The 19677-nt window shown below is 36.7% G+C and overlaps 1 protein-coding gene across 3 annotated transcripts in view; it reads left to right on the plus strand.

The window, feature by feature from the left end:
- The window catches only part of MARCHF1 (membrane associated ring-CH-type finger 1), a 917917-nt gene that overhangs the window by 189173 nt on the left and 709067 nt on the right, over positions 1–19677 (plus strand). The gene's annotated exons all lie outside the window — the stretch shown is intronic.

Raw genomic sequence — 19677 nt, forward strand, 5'->3', positions numbered from 1 at the left:
TGGCCCAGCACTGTGTGGGAAAGGGTGTCCACCATTACAGAGGCAGTCTACCACTACCAAGACAGTCTGCCATTACCGAGGCTGTTCTAACTATACACCTACAAACAAAACTGCAAGGAAGTTCACACAGCAGCTGGGCAGAGCCCACAGCAGCTCAGCAATACCTCTGCTGGCAGACTGTGACTACTCTACCTCCTTGCTGGGCAGAGCATCTCTGAAAAAAGGCAGCAGAATAACAGGAACTTATAAATAAAGACCCACCTTCCTGGGACAGAGAACCTGGGAAAAAAAGGTGGTTATGAGTTCTACTACCACAGACTTAAATGTATCTGCCCAGCAGCTCTGAACAGAACAACAGAGCTCACAGCTTAGCACTTGAGCTCCTATAAGGGACAGACTGTGTCCTCAAGCAGCTCCCCAACCCCCATATAACCAAGGAGACACCTCATAAAGGAGAGCTCAGGCTGACATCTGGCAGATATTCTTCTGGGACAAAGATAACAGAAGAAACTGGCATCAACCCTTACTGTTCTGCAGCCACTGAAGGTGATCCCCTGGCAAGCAGGGTCTGGAGTAGACCTCCAGCAGTCCTACAGCAGAGGAGCCGGACTGTTAGAAGGAAAACTAAGAAACAGACATAAATAACTTCATCAGCAACAAAAAAGGATGTCCACTCAGAGACCCCATCTGAAAGTCGCCAACCACAAAGACCACAGGTAGATAAATCCACAAAGATGGGAAGAAACCAGCACTAAAAGATTGAAAACACCATAAACCAGAATGCCTCTCCTCCTCCAAGGGATCACAACTACTCACCCACAAGGGAACAAGGCTGGATGGAGAATGAGTCTGATGAATTGACAGAAATAGGCTTCAGAAGGTGGGTAATAACAAACTTCTCTGAGCTAAAAGAGTATGTTCTAACCCAATGCAAAGAAACTAAGAACATTGAAAAAATGTTTGACGAAATGCTAATGAGAATAAATAGCTTAGAGAGGAATATAAATGGATAGAGCTGAAAAACACAACACAAGGACTTCAGGAAACCTACACAAGTTTCAATAGCTGAATGGACCAAGCAGAAGAAAGGATATCAGAGATTGAATATCAACTCAATGAAATAAAATGAGAAGGCGAGATTAGAGAAAAAAGAGTAAACAGAAATGAACAAAGCCTCCAAGAAATACGGGATTATATGAAAAGACATAATCTACATTTGATAGGTGTACCTGAATGTGACAGAGAAAATGAATCCAAGCTGGAAAACACTCTTCAGGATATTATCCAGGAGAACTTCCCTAACCTAGAAAGGCAGGCCAATATTCAAGTCCAGGAAATACAGAGAACACCACAAAGATATTCCTCAAAAAGAGCAACGCCAAAGCACGTAATCATCAGATTCACCAGGGTTGAAATGAAGAAAAAAATGGTAAGGACTGCCAGAGTGGAAGGGTCGGGTTACCCACAATGGAAGCCCATCAGACTCACAGCAGATCTCTCAGCAGAAACCCTACAAGCCAGAAGAGAGTGGGGGCCAATGTTGAACATCCTTAAAAAAAAGAACTTGCAACCTAGAATTTCATATCCAGCCAAACTAAGCTTCATAAGTGAAGGAGAAATACAATTCTTTATGAACAAGCAGTGGCTCAGAGATTTCATCACCACCAGGCCTGCTTTACAAGAGCTCTTGAAAGAAGCACGAAACATAGAAAGGAATAACCATTACCAGCCACTCCAAAAATGTACCAAATGGTAAAGAGCATCGATACAATGAAGAAACGGCATCAATGAATGGGCAAAAAAGCCAGCTATCATCAAAATGGCAGGATCAAATTCACACATAACAATATGAACCTTAAATATAAATTGGCTAAATGCCCCAAGACTGGCAAATTGGATAAAATGTCAAAACCCACTGGTGTGCTATATCCAGGAAACCATTCTCACATGCAAGGATACACATAGGATGAAAATAAAGGGATGGAGGAAGATCTACCAAGCAAATGGAGACAAAAAAAAAAAAAAGTAGGAGTTGCAATCCTAGTCTCTGATAAAATAGACTTTAAACCAACAAAGATCAAGAGATAAAAAAGGGCATTACATAATGCTAAAAGGATCAATGCAACAAGAAGAGCTAATGATACTAAATATATATGCACCTAATACAGGAGCACCCAGATACATAAAGCAAGTACTTAATGATCAACAATGAGACTTAGACTCCCACACAATAATAGTGGGAGACTTTAACACTCCACTGTTAATATTAGACAGATCAACGAGACAGAAAATTAACAAGGATATCCAGGACTTGAACTCAGACCTGAATCAAGCAAACCTAAGAGACATTTACAGAACTCTCCACTCCAAATCCACAGAATATATATTGTCTCAGCATCACATCACACCTATTCTAAAACTGACCACATAATTAGAAGTAAATCATTCCTCAGAAAAAGCAAAAGAATGGAAATATAACAAACAGTCTCTCAGACCACAGTGCAATCAAGTTAGAACCCAGAATTCAGAAACTCAGAACTGCAGAACTTCATGGAAATTGAACAAGTGGCTCTTGAATGTTGACTGGATAAACAATGAAATGAATGCAGAAATAAAGATGTTCTTCAAGACCAATGAGAATGAAGACACAATGTACCAGAATCTCTGGGACACATTTAAAGCAGTGTTGAGAGGAAAATTTATAGCAATAAATGCCCACATGAGAAGCAAGGAAAGATCTAAAATCGACACTCTATCATCAAAATTGACAGAGGTAGGTGACCAAGATAAAAAAAACTCAAAAACTAGCAGAAGACAAGAAGTAACTAAGATCAGAGGAGAACTGAAGGAGATAGAGATGCAAAATGCCCTTTAAAAAAATCAATAAATCCAGGAGCCAGTTTTTTGAAAAGACCAGCAAAATAGACCACTAGCCAGATTAATAAAAGATAGAATTATCAAATACATGCAATAAAAAATGATAAACAGGATATCACCACTGATTCCACAGAAATACAAACCACCATCAGAAATTACTACAAACAGCTCTATGTACATAAACCAGTGAACCTGGAAGAAATGGATAAATTCCTGGACACTTACACCTCCCAAGCCTAAACCAGGAAGAAGTTGAAACCCTGAATAGACCATAACAAGGGCTGAAGTTGAGCTAGCAATTAATAGCCTACTAACGAAAAAAAGCCCAGATCCAGATGGGTTCACAGCTAAATTCTACCAGACATACAAAGAGGAGCTATTACTACTCCTTCTGAAATTATTCCAGGGAATCCAAAAAGAGGGAATTTTCCCCAAATCAGTTTTTGAGACCAACATCATCCTGATACCAAAACCCAACAGAGACTCGACAAGAAAAGAAAATTTCAGGCCAATATCCATGATGAACATAGATGCAAAATCTTCAATAAAATACTGGCAAACGACTGGCAAACCAATTGCAACAGCACATCAAAAAGCTTATCCATCACAATCAAGTAGGCTTCATCCTGGGATACAATGCTAGTTCAAGGTACGCAAGTCTATAAATGTAATCCACCACATAAACAGAACCAAAGACAAGAACCACATGATTATCTCAAAAGATGCAGAGAAGGCCTTGGACAAAATATAACAGACGTTTATGCTAAAAACTCTCAATAAACTAGGTATTGACGGAATGTATCTCAAAATAATAAAAGCTATTTACGACAAACCTACAGCCAGTATCATACTGAATGGGCAAAAACTGGAAGCATTCTTTTTGAAATCTGGCAATAGACAAGGATGCCCTCTCTTACTACTCCTATTTAATATATTATTTGAAGTTCTCGCCTGAGCAATCAGGCAAGAAAAAGAAATAAGAGTATTCAATTAGGAAAGGAGGAAGTCAAATTGTCTCTATTTGCAGATGACATGATTATGTTTAGAGGACCCCATCATCTCAGCCCAAAATCTCCTGAAACTGATAAGCAACTTCAGCAAAGTTTCAGGATGCAAAATCAATGTGCAGAAATCACAAGCATTCCTATACACGAATGACAGACTTAAAGAGAGCCAAATCAAGAATGAACTGCCATTCACAATTCTACAAAGAGAATAAAATACCTAGGAATACAACTAACAAAGGATATAAAGGACCTCTTCAAGGAGAGCTACAAACCACTGCTTTATGAAATAAGAGAGGACACAAACAGATGGAGAAACATTCCATGATCATGCTTAGGAAGAATCAATATTGTGAAAATGGCCATACTGCGCAAAGTAATTTATAGATTCAACACTATCCCTTTCAAGCTACCGATGACCTTCTTCACAGAAATGGAAAAAAACAGTTTAAACTTCATATGCAACCAAAAGAGAGCCCACATAGCCAAGTCAATTCTAAGCAAAAAGAATAAAGCTGGAGGCATCATGCTACCTGGCTTCAAACTATACTACAAGGCTACGGTAATCAAAACAGCATGGTACTCATACCAAAACAGAGATCTATACCATGAAACATAACATAGGCATTGGAGTCAATGACACACATCTGCAACCATCTGATCTTTGACAAACCTGACAAAAACAAGCAATGGGGAAAGGAGTCCCTGTTTAATAAATGGTGTTGGGAAAACTGGCTAGCTATATGCAGAAAGCAGAAACTGTAACCCTTCCTGACACCTTACACTAAAATTAACTCCAGATGGATTAAAGATCTAAACATAAGACCTTACACCATGAAAACCCTAGAAGAAAACCTAGGCAAAATCATCTAGGACATAGGCATAGGCAATGAATTCATGAATAAAACACTGAAAGGATTGGCAACAAAAGCCAAAATAGACAAATGGGATCTGATTAACCTCCAGAGTTTCTGCACAGCAAAAGAAACAATCATTAGAGTTAATCAGCAACCAGCAGAATGGGAGAAAATTTTTGCAATCTACCCATCTGAAAAAGGACTTATATCCAAAATCTACAAAGGCCTAAAACAGATTTACAAGAAGAAAACAAACCCATTCAAAAGTGGGCAAAGGATACAGACATTTTTCAAAATAAGGCATTTATGAGGCCAAAAAAAAAATGAAAAATGCTCATGACTGGTCATTAGAGAAATGCAAATCAAATCTACATTGAGATACTATCTCATGCCAGTTAGAATGGCGATCATTAAACAATCTGGAGACAACAGATGCTGGAGAGGATGTCGAGAAATAGGAACACTTTTACACGGTTGGTCGGAGTGTAAATTAGTTCAACCACTGTGGAATACAGTGTGGCAATTCCTCAAAGACCTAGAAATAGAAATTCCATTTGACCCAGCAATCCCATTACTGGGTATATACCCAAAGGATTATAAGTCATTCTGTTATAAGGACACATGCACACATATGTTCATTGCAGCACTATTTACAATAGCAAAGACTTGGAACCAACCCAAATGCCCATCGATGATAGACTGGACAGGGAAAATGTGGCACATATATAGCTATGTGAATACTATGCAGCCATAAAAAATGATGAGTTCGTGTCCTTTGTAGGGACATGGATGAAACTGGAAACCATCATTCTCAGCAAATTGACACAAGAACAGAAAATCAAACACCGCATGTTCTCACTCATAGGTGGGTGTTGAGCAATGAGAACGCATGGACAGGGAGGGGAGCATCACACACTGGGGTCTGTGTAGGGATCTAGGGGAGGGACAGTGGGAGGTAGTGAGTTGGGGAGGGATAACATGAAGAGAAATGCCAGATATAGGTGATGGGGATGGAGGCAGCAAACCACATTGCCATGCATGTACCTATGCAACAATCCTGCATATTCTTTACATGTATCCCAGAACCTTAAATGCATTTATATATATGTGTACCATTTTTGAAGGAAAGTAATTGTAACCATGTTTTTAATAAACATTTGATCTGTGTGTTTGATAAAAGGCCGTGGTAGCAAAAGTAAAGAACAAAAACATATTTTATAGAACTGAACCCTGAGAGATAAGTAAAACTGAACCAGCTATATAAGACTTATGTGCAGGAAACAGGTACCAGTTATATTTAGAAATGGTAAATAACCATTTCTGAGCATAGCTCAGAGCACAGTGTGTTAGAGTAGAGAGAGAAGTTCATCAACTTTCCTTAGATATGGTAATCATATTAGGACTAATGTCATCCTTGATTCTTCTTCTGGGAAACAGCTCAATATAACTATTTAATGTTTACAATGATGTCTTGTAGCCATCTTGCCAGTAAATAATGTGAAAGACACTAGGAATCCAAAAAAATTATAAGATGAGGTCATTATAGAGGGAGAGCCAAATGCACAATAAATAAGGTGATAAATGCAATAATATAAGCACACATACCATGCATAGGAGTTCAGAGAAGGTGTGCTTCTCCAAATGCAGTCACCCAGACAGTCCTCCTGTAGAAAGAGATATTTTAGGCAACTAAAGATTGTAAGGAAAAAGCAAAAGAGCAAAGGTACCTAGGCACAGAAGTACCCTGCCTTCCTGGGAGCTTCCAATAGCTTATTTCTGCTGGAGCATACAGTTAGAGGTACGGTGTCATGGAGGGAAGACTGAAGACATGAAGTTTCAGGGGCACAGAGCCCCATATATGTCATGATAAGATACTGGGAAGCCACTGGGGAGCTACTGAAACTTTAAGCAGGGAAATAATATGGTCACATCTACACCTTAGAAATTTGATTTTTTTCTTCTCTCTTAGGATGTGTGTGTGTGTGTGTGTGTGTGTGTGTGTGTGCGTGCGCGTGTGTGTGAGACAGAGAGAGAGATATAGAAAGAGAGAGCGGAGATCAGGCCACTGCACTCCAACCTGGGCAACCCACTCTGTTGCCATGATAAGATACTGGGTTGCTCAGGTTGGAGTGCAGTGGCCTGATCTCTGCTCACTGCCATCTCCACCTACCGGGGTTCAAGCAATTTTTCTGTCTCAGTCTCCCGAGTAGCTAGGATTACGGCAGGAGCCACAACGCCTGGCTAATTTTTGTATTTTTTTGGTAGAGACCGGGTTTTAGTGTGTTGGCTAGGGTGGTCGCAAACTCCTGACCTCAGGCAATCCACCTGCCTCAGCCTCCCAAAGAGCTGGCATTACGGGCATGAGCCACCATGGCTAGTATAGAAGTTTGATTTTGAGGTCAGTGTGGTAGATGGATTTATGGGAAACAAAGCAGGATAGAGTTTAATGACAGTGAAATGTTTATTGTATAAGCTGTATAAAAGAAAACGTTGACAGTTTGAAATCCAGTAGTTACAGTGAGGGTGTACAAAATGGAACCATTTGAGAAGTAAACAAGACATATTTTACTTTCAAGACAGTTTATTTAAGCTCATTCAGTTGTCTCAGTGTTCTCGCTATGTGTGTGGGTTATAGGATTTGGAACATATGATCAATCTGAGCACACATTAGTCACTAAACCGATAGGATTATTAAAATCCACAAACCTTTTATTACTATAGAATCTGAGATATTTTCTAGCTGCTCTTGCTTGTTTGATTTGCGTCTTTTGCTCATATCCTATAGTAAAGATTTCAGGAAATGTATTTCTATTTGCCTAGAATTTTAGCCTCGAGTTTTTTTAATCTGTTGCTCATATTCTTATAGTAAAAGTTTCAGGAAGTATATTTCTACTTGTCTGGAATTTTAGCCTTTTAGGTTTTTGCGTCCCTCTTTTGGTTATGGTACATGTTATGAGACAAGATGAAATGACACTTCTATTTCCAATTCACTGATGGGGAAAATAAAGCCAAAAATGTTATTTACTGAATGCTCCTGCAATGTTTCCTGGTGGAATTATGGCTCAGACACAAATTTTCTAATGCCTTTGCTGCTAACTCTTCTCAGCAGAACACTATATTAATTTATCTTCTTCCTGAGTGTTTTCTCATAAATCCCATAGCCTGTGAAAAGATTGTTTTAGGGGAATATGATTTTTTAATATAGCATATTTAGTCAGTGTAGGACATATGACTAGTACCTGCTGAAAACCATCTCATGATCCTTGTGTAAGAACTGCTTAACACCAGAAATATTATTTCCCTTGCTCACTAAAAATATAAATATCTCAGAAAGCAAAAATTATTCCTCTCTAAGTAAACATATGTGTCATTCAAGTTTTATTCCTCTGTCATTTTCCATATCTAAACCTGGTTAGATACTTTGGTTTTAGTTCTAATGTGTCAGAACAGATACAACCAAGATCACACTGTGAGTCAGAAATGGAAAATTCATAATTCATTATGATACCCATAAAAATAGATTTAGCTTTTTTACAGGAAGTTTTTACCACTATATTCTTTCATCTGAGGGGAAATCTCACCAAAATATGTCTTTTTTGGTTCACTGTGTTATTCACTATCTGTGATGCATGTTTTCAGATTACTGTAAACCTAGTCTATACATTCAGAGATATCCTGTATCAGGTCTCTAAAGTTAAAAAGGAAAATGGGTACTTGTGAAGACTGATTCAGAGATAGTAGTGTAGATGGGAGTGCCTTGTGGGTTCACAAATTATCAACACGAGCATCACATAAGATTGCCTTTAGTCCCACACACCTACCTTTTTACTAGGAAGATCTATATACTTGAATAATTCTGCTTGACCCAGGTTACTTATCAATCCCTTTATTATAATATTTGTAAATATTAACTAGGAGGCTAGCTGCATAGAATGATTTCTAGTTATTCTTTTTTTTACATTCTTTTAAGTATAGTTCTTTTAGTCTAAGAAAAAGGCACCACAATCCACTTATTAATGCTTGCTACTATGTTTAAGTAAAATTAGCTCTTTGATTAAAAAAAATGGCAGAAAGAAAATATTTACAATGAAAATCTTGCTAAAAATTTAGAACAAATTATAGTAAATGTATTGTTAAAGCAAACTCTACTTAAAAAATTTACTGATAAGGAAATTTATTGCTAAAGCAAATTTTTGGAAAAATAATACTGCATTTGATACTTGATTTTATGTATTAAAACAATGATTTATTAACTTCAAACATTTCAGAACTTTATTTTAGTAGCATGTTGCAAATTATTTAAATCATGCGAAATCATTGCAAAGAAATAATAAAGCATACCTGGGGACAGGATTATAGCTATTTTAGCAAAAACAGTATATTATACGTATATTACGTATATTATACCTCTAGGACTGTGTGCCTATAAGCTTTTTATTTAAAAGCTGAGCAAAATTGCATTGAGACAAGTAACTATCATTGTATACTGAAAGATACAACCAAGAAGAAATCAAATAATAGCAATGAAACTAACAGTAACTTATAATCAAAAACTAATAAAGAGCAGTAATTAAATGCTATCATCAATAATACCTTTATTCATCAAGGCGTTCGTGAATATGATTGCTGAAAATTGCAGCATTTCAACTATATTTATGTTGATTTTTCAGCATTGATTATTGTCTTTAAGCATAGAATTAGAGACCTCAATAAATTCTAGTAATAATTATTAGTATCAGACATTTTAGTCCTAAAAACTCAACGAATACCATATGTAAAAATAAAGGCATATAGAATTTCAGTAAAGACTCAGAAAATGATTTATAATTTTAGATTAGTTTAAAACCCAGTAAGAGTAAACTCTAAGGTGTCCAGCAAGCTAGGGACCATATATGAAGTGTCATTGGTTATCTTTGTAGAACTTTATTGCTGGTCTATATAATCTTCCTGGTCTGTTTTAGTTAGAAATTCTCTTACTTTATGAATCATGAAAATAAGACCATCAGGGGTTGAATTCTAGATCCCAAGCACAAACCAGGGGGTCATAGAGCTAGAATGAGGGCACAGGGTCCCTTCTAATGCACAACTTGAGAATAACTTTCTACTTTAATTTGTCTGAGAAATTGTTGGGATAAAAATATTTTGGATATCTTCAGGTATATATCTTACTTGGTTTGATTATATTTTACCCAATAGCTTTAAAATATTTATAATATCCCAATATCAATCTTCCCATTAATGTAAAAAGTTAATTTCCCCGTTTTAATCCTTTTTTTTATAGTAGCCTCAGAGTTCTGAGACTTTATATTTAAAATTATATTTGGAAAAATGTTCTCCTTTTGTTTATTTGGCAAACATATGAGTGCTGGTTATAAGAAAAAAAAACCAATTTTCTAGGTTTTGTAGAGAGAATACAAAGATTTAGTAAAGAATTAATCGGGCCGGGCGCGGTGGCTCAAGCCTGTAATCCCAGCACTGTGGGAGGCCGAGGCGGGTGGATCACGAGGTCAAGAGATCGAGACCATCCTGGTCAACATGGTGAAACCCCGTCTCTACTAAAAATACAAAAAATTAGCTGGGCATGGTGGCGTGTGCCTGTAATCCCAGCGACTCAGGAGGCTGAGGCAGGAGAATTGCCTGAACCCGGGAGGCGGAGGTTGCGGTGAGCCGAGGTCGCGCCATTGCACTCCAGCCTGGGTAACAAGAGCGAAACTCCGTCTCAAAAAAAAAAAAAAGAATTAATCATGTCCTCAAAGAACTTAGAGCTAATGAGTGACTATAAAAAATACTTATACTTTTCATCCTAAGCAAAGTTTTCAGGTGTCTATAATAGTATGTTAGAAATTAGTAAACACAATTTATTTTAGAATTTCTGAAATATTAAATTTTTGAATGTTACTATTTGATATCAAATAGTTAAAACCATGTTTTTCTCTCTTCTTTTGAAAATCCGGCTGGGTGCAGTGGCTCAAGCCTGTAATCCCAGCACTTTTGGAGGCCAAGGCAAGGCGAATCATGAGGTCAAGAGATCGAGACCATCCTGGCCAACATGGTGAAACCCCATCTCCACTAAAAATACACAAAAAATTAGTTGAGTGTGGTAATGTGCACCTGTAGTCCCAGCTACCCAGGGGGCTGAGGCAGGAGAATTGCTTGAACCCGGAGGCAGAGGTTGCAGTGAGCCTAGATCACACCTCTGCACTCCAGCCTAGCACCTGGCAACAGAGTGACACTCTGTCTCAAAAAAAAAAAAAAAAAAAAAGGAAAATCCATTAAATGTGTCACAGAATTTGACCTTAACATTTTGAAGTTAGTCAGTGCTATCCTGCTAAATTTTATTATAAAATGACAGCATACAATTAAGCGATGCAGACTGTGAGTGCAAAAAGTTAATTAACTGTAAGATTTTGACAGACACCAGGTAATTAAATACTAAAATGAAAATAGTTTTTTGTAAAAAAAAATTAATTATGTTTTATTTTTTATTATGATGGTAAGAAATGTGAAATGGGATGTTTTCCGTTAGCTGGATTTGTTCGTCCATCATGATCGTTCTCACATTATGCTCCCAGTGAAGTCATAATGCATTTCCCACCTGCAGTGCCCTTAATCTGTTTCTTAAAGTAATTTTAGAAATTAGAATACTGCTGTGGCATTAAAGTTTAATACTTTGTTGGCACTATAGGCAGAAAAAGCTAAAAGAAAAAAAAATCCACAGTTAAAATTAAAGTTATGTTTCTTACTTTTTTCTCTTTTCACAGAAAAAGAAATGGAGCTTGTGTGTGATGTAGTCGTAAGGACAAATAATTTATGTCCACTGTAATCCAGTGGGAGTGTTACACCTTATTATGTCTCTAACTTGGTTTCCTGATACTTTTATGTTGGTGATGATTCTGGTCGACATTATCTACTTTTGAGAGACAGAGCTCATTCTTGCTAATCTTGAACCGTAGTCATCATGATCTTTAAAATGAGTTTTAGTCTAGAATGTGCTAAAAGCCCTAGAAGACTAAAGCTGCTTACTAAGAACTTCTAACCACAGAAATGAAATTTCTTAGGATAAGTGAACAAAAGTCAGTTGCTTCTCGGAGACAGCTTCTTTATTACAAGAGTCTGGAAATTATCTGACAAAACATTGGACTATTGGTCTAAAATTTATAGATCTTTCCAGGATTCTGGTTGACAGATGCAGGATGATTTTGGACAGCACTTGTTCATTTACTCACTAACTTTAAAAAAAAATTATGTATTATACTTTAAGTTCTGGGGTACATATGCAGAACATGCAGGTTTATTACATAGATATCCATGTGCCATGGTGGTTTGCTGCATCCATCACCGCATCATCTACATTAGGTATTTCTCCTAATGCATCCCTCCCCAATCACCCACCCCCAGCTATTCTTTCCCTAGACCCCCACCCCCTGATAGGCCACAGTGTGTGATGTTCCCCTCCTTGTGTCCATGTATTCCCATTGTTCAATACCCACTTATGAGTGAGAACATGGAGTGTCTGGTTTTCTGTTCTTGTGTCAGATTTTTGAAAATGATGGTTTCCAGCTCCATTCATGTCCATGCAAAAGACATGAACTCATCCATTTTTATGATTGCATAGTATTCCATGGTGTATATGTGCCACATTTTCTTTATCCAGGCTATCATTGATGGACATTCAGGTTGGTTCCAAGTCTCTCTATTGTAAACAGTGCCACAATAAACATAGATGTGCGTATGTCTTTATAATAGAATGATTTATAATCCTTTGGGTATATACTCAGTAATGGGATTGTTGGGTCAAATGGTATTTTTAGTTCTACATCCCTGAGGAATGGTCACACTGTCTTCCAAAGTGGTTGAACTAACTTACATCCCACCAACAGTGTAAAAACATTCCTGTTTCTCCACATTCTCTCCAGCATCTGTTGTCTCCCGATTTTTTAACGATCGCCATTCTAATTGGCATGAGGTGGTATCTCAATGTGGTTTTGATTTGCATTTCTCCAATCACCAGTGATGATTAGCTTTTATTCATATGTTTGTTGGCTACATAAATGTCTTATTTTGAAAAGTGTTCATATCTTTTACCCACTTTTTGATGGGGTGTTTTTTTCTTGTAAATTTGTTTTAGTTCTTTGTATATTCTGGGTATTAGCCCTTTGTCAGGTGGATAGATTGCAAATGTTTTTTTTCCATTCTGTTGGTTGCCAGTTCACTCTAATGATAGCTCCTTTTCCTGTGCAGAAGCTCTTGAGTTTAATCAGATCCTATTTGTCTATTTTGGCTTTTGTTGCCATTGCTTTTGGTGTTTTAGTCATGAAGTCCTTGCCCATGCCTAAGTCCTGAATGGTATTGCCTATGTTTTCTTGTAGGGTTTTTATGGTGTTAGGTTTTATGTTTAAATCTTTAATCCATCTGGGGTTAATTTTTGTATAAGGTATAAGGAAGGGATCCAGTTTCAGCTTTCTGTATATGGCTAGCCAGTTTTCCCAACACCATTTATTAAACAGGGAATCCTTTCCCCATTGCTTGTTTTTGTCAGGTTTGCCAAAAATTAGATGGTTGTAGATGTGTGGCATTATTTCTGAGGCCTCTGCTCTGTTACATTGGTCTATATGTCAGTTTTAGTACCACAACCATGTTGTTTTGATTATTGTAGATTTGTAGTATAGTTTGAAGACAGGTAGTGTGATGCTGCCAGCATATATATTTTTTTTTTTTTTGCTTAGGATTGTCTTGGCTATGTGGGCGTTTTCTTGTTTCATATGAAGTTTAAGGTGTTTTTTTCCAATTCTATGAGGAAAGTCTATGGTAGCTTGATGGTGGGATAGCATTAAATCTATAAATTACTTTAGGCAGGATGGCCATTGATTCTTCCTAACCATGAACATGAAAGGTTTTTCCACCTGTTTGTCATCTTTCTTATTTCCTTCAGCAGTGGTTTGTAGTTCTTCTTGAAGAGGTCCTTCACATTCCTTGTTAGTTGTATTCCTAGGTATTTTATTATCTTTGTAGCTATTGTAAATGGAAGTTCACTCATGATTTGGCTCTCTGTCTGTTATTGGTGTTTAGGAATGCTTGTGAGTTTTGCACATTGATTTTGTATCCTGAGACTTTGCTGAAGTTGTTTATCAGCTTAAGGAGATTTTGGGCTGAGATGATGAGGTCTTCTAAATATATAATCATGTCATCTGCAAATAGAGACAATTTGACTTCCTCCTTTTTTAATTGAATATCCTTTATTTCTTTTTCTTGCCTGATTGCTCTGACTAGAACTTCCAATACTATGTTGAATAGTGGTGAGAGAGGACATCCTTGTCTAGCGCCAGATTTCAAAGGAACTGTTTCCAGTTTTTGCCCATTCAGTATGATATTGGCTGTGGATTTGTCATAAATAGCTTTTATTATTTTGAGACATGTTCCGTTGATACCTAGTTTACTGAGAGTTTTTAGTATAAAGTGCTATTGAATTTTGTCAGAGGCCTTCTCTGCATCTATTGAGATAATCATGTGGTTTTTGTCTTTAGCTCTGTTTGTGTGGTGAGTTACGTTTATTGATTTATGTATGTTGTACCAGCCTTGCATCCCAGAGATGAAGCCAACTTGATCATGATGGATAAGCTTTTTGATGTGCTGTTGGATTTGGTTTGCTAGTATTTTATTGAGGATTTTCATGTCGATGTTCATCATGGATATTAGCCTGAAATTTGTTTTGGTTGTGTCTCTTCCAGGTTTTGGTGTCAGGATGAAGTTGGTCTCATAAAATGAGTTAGGAAGAATTCCTTCTTTTTGTATTGTTTAGATTAGTTTCAGAAAGAATGGTACCAGTTCCTCTTTGTAACTCTGATAGAATTTTGCTGTGAATCCATCTGGTCCTCGACCTTTTTTGGCTGGTAGGCTATTAATTGCTGCCTCAACTTCAGATCTTGTGTTTGGTCTATTCAGGGATTCAATTTCTTCTTGGTTTGTCTTGGGAGGGTGTAAGTATCTAGGAATTTATCTATTTCTTCTAGATTTATTGTTTTATTTGCAGAGAGTTGTTTGTAGTAATCTCTGATGGTAGTTTGTATTTCTGTTGGATCAGTAGTGATATCAACTTTATCATTTTTTATTGCATGTATCTGATTCGTTTTTCTTTTTTATTAGTCTGGCTAATGTTCTATTTATTTTGTTGATCTTTAAAAAAAACAGCATCTGGATTCATTGAGTTTTTTGAAGGGTTTTTTATGTCTCTATCTCCTTCAGTTCTGCTCTGATCTTTGTCATTTCTTGCCTTCTGCTAGCTTTTGAAGTTGTCTGATCTTGCTCCTCTAGTTGTTTTAATCATGATATTAGGGTGTTGATTTTAGATCTTTCCTGGCTTCTCTTGTGGCCATTTAGTGCTATAAATTTCTCTTTAGGCGCTGCTTTAAATGTGTCCCAGAGATTCTGGTACACTGTGTCATAATTCTCATTGGTTTTGAAGAACATCTTTATTTCTGCCTTCATTTCATTATTTATCCAATAGTCATTTAGGAGCAGGTTGTTCCATTTCCATGTGGTTGTGTGGTTTTGAGTGAGTTTCTTAATCCTGAGTTCTAATTTGATTGCTCTGAGGTCTGAGAGACAGTTTGTTATGACTTCTGTTCTTTTGCGTTTGCTGAGGAGTGTTTTACTTCTGATTGTGTGGTCAATTTTAGACTAAGTGCAATGTGGTGCTGAGGATATGTATATTCTATGGATTTGGGGTGGAGAATTCCATAGATATCTATTATGTCTGCTTGTTCCAGGTCTGGGTTCAAGTCTTGGATATCCTTGTTAATTTTCTGCCTCATTGATCTAATATTGACAGTGGGGTTAAAGTCTCCCACTATTATTGTGTAGTAGTCTAAGTCTCTTTGTAGGTCATTAAGAATTTGCTTTATGTATGTAGGTGCTCCTGTATTGTGTGCATATATCTTTACGATAGTTAGCTCTTCTTGATGCATTGATTACTTTACTATTACATAATGCCCTTCTTTGTCTCTTTTGATCTTTGTTTGTTTAAAGTCTGTTTTATCAGAGACTAGGATTGCAACCCCAGCTTTTTTTTTTTTCCTCTCCTTTGCTTGGTAAATCCTTCGCTATTCCTTTATTTTGAGCCTTATGTGTGTCTTGCACGTGAGATCGGTCTCCTGAATACAGCACACCGATGGGTCTTGACTCTTTATTCAATTTGCCAGTTGTGTCATTTGATTGTGACATTTAGCCCATTTACATTTAAGGTTAATATTTTTATGTGTGAATTTGATCCTGCCATTTTGATTCTAGCTGGTGGCTTTGCCTGTTAGTTGATGCAGTTTCTTCATAGTGTTGATGGTCTTTACAGTTTGATACGTTTTTGGAGTGGCTGGTACTGGCTATTCCTTTCCATGTTTAGTGCTTTCTTCAGGAGCTCTTGTAAGGCAGGCCTGGTGGTGATGAAATCTCTCACAACTTACTTGCCCATAAAGGATTGTACTTCTCTTTTGCTTATAAAGCTTAGTTTGGCTGGATATGAAATTCTGGGTTGAAAATTCTTTTCTTTAATGATGTTGAATATTGGCCCCTACTGTCTTCTGGCTTGTAGGGTTTCTGCCAAGAGATCTGCTGTGAGCCTGATGGGCTTCCCTTTGTGGGCAACCCAACCTTTCCCACTGTCTGCTGTTAGCATTTTTTTCCCTTCATTTAAACACTGGTAAATCTGACCATTATGTGCCTTGGGTTTCTTGTCTTGAGGAATATCATTTTGGTGGTCTCTGTGTTTCCTGAATTTGAATATTGGCCTGCCTTGCTAGGTTGGAGAAGTTCCCCTGGATAATATCCTGAAGAGTGTTTTCCAACTTGCTTTCATTCTCACCATCATTTTCAGGTACACTGATCAAATGTAGATTTTGTCTTTTCATACAATCCCATATATCTTGGAGGCTTTATTTCTTTTTATTCTTTTTTCTCTATTCTTACCTTTTTGCTTTATTTCATTGAGTTGATCTTCAATCTCTGAAATCCTTTCTTCTGCTTGATTGATTCAGCTATTGAAACTTCTGTATGCTTCATGAAATTCTCATGCTGTGTTTTTCAGCTCTGTCAAGTTATTTATGTTATTCTCTACATTGGTTATTCTAGTTTCCTACTCCCCCCCCACCAAGACAGAGTCTTGCTCTGACACCCAGGCTGGCATACAGTGGTGTGATCTCAGCTCACTGCAACCTCTGCCTTCTGGGTTCAAGTGATTATCCTGCCTCAGCCCCCTGAGTAGCTGGGACTATAGGCATGTGCCACCATGTCCAGCTAATTTTTTTTTTTATTTTAGTAGAGATGAGGTTTCACCATATTGGCCAGGCTGGTCTCGAACTACTGATCTCATGATCTGCCCACCTCAGTCTTCCACAGTGCTAAGATTACAGGCATGAGCCACTGCATCCTACCCACTCATTTTTTTTTAATGTTTCTTAGGTCACAATAATTATTCTAGCACTGAAGCTGAAATAATGAGCAGAAAAGGAAACTGCCCTCATAGAACATCCATTTGATTGTCAGTGACCAGGCAGCCAGCAGACACATTGATACATGATAGTGCATTCCATTTACTCAATTGAACAAATCCAAGTGAAAGAGGCATTTTTACTGGAGGTCCTCGTTATTCTAAAAGAAGCTCTTTTCTGTTCTGTGTCATGAAGCCAGTATACAAAACCAAAAGTGAGAATTAAGCAGTGCAGGTTTTATTCCAATGGCCATGGAATTGGAGAAGTGGGAACATAGCTCACAAATCAACTTCTCAGCTCCTAAGAACTGCTAAGTTACAGATATAGGTATTTTTAATGAAAGTGCTGGACATTAAGAACGGGCAGAATAGCCCTGCTTTTTTTCTTAGAAAGAGCTGGACATTTTCTCAGAATCAGGAGAGTCTTCTTTTTCATCCTTTTCTTTTGCCTCTTTCAAAAATGGTGATTTATGGTGATTATCAAGTGTCATGGCATCAATGGGAGTCTCTTTTAGTATGAAAATTGGATAATAATGAAGCTAGAGATTTTTCAGAGGTCAAATAAGTTCTGACCACAGACATTCTGTTTCGTAAAAATAAGCAGAGGTAGAGCTGAGTAGGAATTTAGATTTGTCACACAGGCATATGTATTTGGCAACAAGAGCAGGGTAGGGATGCAGGTAAGTCACATAGACACTGCAGTGGGTAACAGTATCCTCCCTCTAACCATTCTCAGAAACTCAAATTGTGCCTAGAACTTTTCATAGGAAATGCTTCTTCCAAAAAGGGCCTAGTAGAAGACAAAAGTCATTGGCATAGCAGCTACAAGTTCCTAGCATAGTGTTCTGAGTAATTTCTTAAGGATAGAGGACCTTTTGGCATGTCTAACTTGAATCTACCTCTAAAAATTTTGTAATTGTTTTATACTTTTAAATTTTATGATTTACTAACTTTTTTAGGGAAAAGGAATCCAGTATTACTACAGAAGTAGCCCCAGGTGTTTCAAGAGTGACTGAAGTGTTTTTTAATTCCTTCTTGTAATTTCTAAAATTATAACTTATAACTTGCCACTTGAAACATTTGGACAAGTGGAACCCACTTTATTCTCCAGTGTCCAAAAAGACTCAGTTAATACTTGTTGAATGATGGAAACAAGAAGATCAGAGATAGCTAATTTTTACTTTGCTGGTATTGGCTAGTTGAATGAACGACTCTGAAATGAGGGCTCATGATAGCAGACTTGCATCAGAATATTTACTTTGAAGCTGAGCATAATTAATTATTCAGTTTGTGGTTTTAAAAGCTAAATTCTCTAAACTTCTACAAGTAAATAGTAAATACTAAGGTAAAAGTAAAGCAAGGATGTATGACCTTAAAAGAATATTGTTTTTAAATATAGTTCACAAATTCCTGGTTACAGACACTATGAACTTTTAGAGTAAAATATGAATAAATATAATTCTGTACTTAGCAATTTATAAATTAAGATAACCTTTATAGAAATTCCATTCTGTTTTTAGTAATAACTATGCTCTTAATTCTTGGGAATGTACTGCAATGTCAGTTTTCTTTCTAATATTCATTTAGTGAGGTCTAGTTATTCTTGAGATTTTTCTTGTCATTGGTTTGTTTTATGTAGGCTTATTAAATTTTTAGATGTCATATTTTACCATTAGTTGTGTTCTATTACTAGTTTCTCCAAATAAACTAATGTCCCAAAAGCAATCCTGAGTCATAATTACAATTATAAGAATAGAAACACAATGTGACAACACATACAATTTACCAGCTATTCATTGTAAATAGGATTTGAGTAAGAATATAGGATGTGAATATATATTTGTCAGTAAGTATGATTGTAGAGATTTCAAAGAAATACATTTAAAGATGGGGCAAATAAGAAGTATAAGCCTCACTCTCAGAAATCTAGACTATATTGGATTCCAATAATTCATTTTCCTCAAGTTTTTAACATATTACTTACAAAACTTTGCCAAGTTGTGATTTTTCAGAACAACTGCAAAATTACATTTCCCTGTACAAACTTGATTAACTCTATAATTGTTTGTATAGAAGACACACAACTTTAGCATTGTCATTCAAAATTGCATTTCTCAAAGCAAAAAGAAGAATAATTGCTATTTCCAAAAATTTTGTGGAAACAATTGCAGAAATAATTACAAATATAGTCAGAAAACAAAGTGAGTTATTGGCAACATTTCTTTGTTAAATAACAATGAGTGATGACACAGTAAATTAATGACATATTCTGTAAAAGCAATTACTTTCTAATATGTATTCTAACAGATACTTTATTTTATAGCTGTATTAATTAATGTGCAGAGTATGAATTTGCTTTTGGCATATGTGCAAATGCAGCATGAGGAAGGTGTGCAATGGTGATTCAGCTTCAGCTATATGAGGATTAAGAAAAAACATATTTACTTTAATTAAAAGGATT

Source organism: Sapajus apella, unplaced genomic scaffold (genome assembly GCF_009761245.1).
Source record: "Sapajus apella isolate SASKATOON/1434 unplaced genomic scaffold, GSC_monkey_1.0 scaffold67, whole genome shotgun sequence".
Classification (NCBI taxonomy): Eukaryota; Metazoa; Chordata; class Mammalia; order Primates; family Cebidae; genus Sapajus; species Sapajus apella.